Source organism: Urocitellus parryii, unplaced genomic scaffold, assembly GCF_045843805.1.
Source record: "Urocitellus parryii isolate mUroPar1 unplaced genomic scaffold, mUroPar1.hap1 Scaffold_37, whole genome shotgun sequence".
Classification (NCBI taxonomy): Eukaryota; Metazoa; Chordata; class Mammalia; order Rodentia; family Sciuridae; genus Urocitellus; species Urocitellus parryii.
Window position 1 is genome coordinate 1772612 of NW_027553327.1, and position 1631 is coordinate 1774242.

Here is a 1631-nt window from a genome sequence, read left to right on the forward strand (position 1 = left end):
TTTATTATAAAAGTATATGAATTATACTTTTATGTATAATACTAAACAAAAACATAAATTAATAGGAAGCTGACCAATAGATTAGAGAAAGGGCATTGGGGGAGGGAAGAGAAGAGGGGAAAAAGTGATATTGGGGATTGAAATGGATCAAATTTGTTATATGCATTCACAGACATGTCAAAATGAACCCTCCAATTGTGTAAAATTGTAATTCATAAAAACATTTAAAAACAAAAATGCTAAAGTACACTCATAAAGAGAAATTTCCCCTCATCCATAGTTTATTTGCCCAAATACTAGTCATACAGAAAGGTAGGATACATACAAGATTCTTGCTGTTCATCAGGTTTCACTTCAGGATGCTCCAAAGGTGAAACAAGTGGACTTGTGGTGTAGTACCATTATGAACTCTTAAGTTAAAATATATTTTATATAGTTGAGTCTATTGAAGCTACTGCATATGTAACAATACATTCTGAAAACCATACCATAGTAGTCCCTAAAGGTATTCCTCATTCCTCTTTTGTGGCTGCATCGTATTGTCTTTCATTTATATATACCATATTTTATTTATACAACCTCCTATTCATGAACCTTTGAATCATCTCCAGTCAAAAGCTATATCTGATAAATTCTCCTTGGGCATTCTTCACACCTCTCTGTTCCTTTTAAATGTAAAAATGAGTTTTCTAATTTTATTAAATGAGATTATTATTTATCTTTAAGTAAGTTGGATGAAATTGGTATCTCTACAGTAGTGAATTTTTCAATTCATAAATATGGCATTTACTTGCATTTATTTAGGCTTCTTTAACTTTTGCTGTAACACTTTATGATTTTCTGTGTAGAAAGTGAATGTATATTTCATTAGATTTATACATAGAAATGGATGCCTTTTTGTGCTATTGTAAATTACTTCTGTGGTAGACAGAATTCTAAAGAAGATACCCCACACCATCTCACCCCACCCCACTGAATCCTGGCTGTGATTATTCACTTAAACACTAATGTAGCTAATGATGGGAAGGGAACATGATATGGACTTAAAACAGAAAGATTATCCTAAACTGTCCAGGTGGGTACAATCTAATCATGTATTTCCTTTGAAACAAATTCATTTATCTAGCAGAAATCACAAATATATGACAGAGAATAAAGTAAAAATGAGTTGAAGTAGATGGGAAAGTCAAAGAGATGTGAAACTTGGGACGAACTTGAACAAACAAACCACTTATTAGCTTTGAATGTGGAGGACAAGACTTTGAACCAAAGAAGATGCTTGGTTTCCAGAATTCAACAGTTACTAATAGGGCATTATGTAAAAATGTGGATGTGTAACCGATGTGATTCTGCAATCTGTATTTAGGGTAAAAATGGGAGTTCATAACCCACTTGAATCTAATGTATGAAATATGATATGTCAAGAGCTTTGTAATGTTTTGAACAACCAATAAAAAAAGAAAAAAAAGGAATTCAACCCCCAGCAAGAAAACAGCAACTTGGTCCTACAATTCCATAAAAATGAATTGTGTCAACACTCAAAATGAGCTTAATAGTAGATTCAGACATAGGGACCAGACTGGAATGTAGGACAGGCAACACCTTGTATTTGAACTTGTGAAACCTAGAGC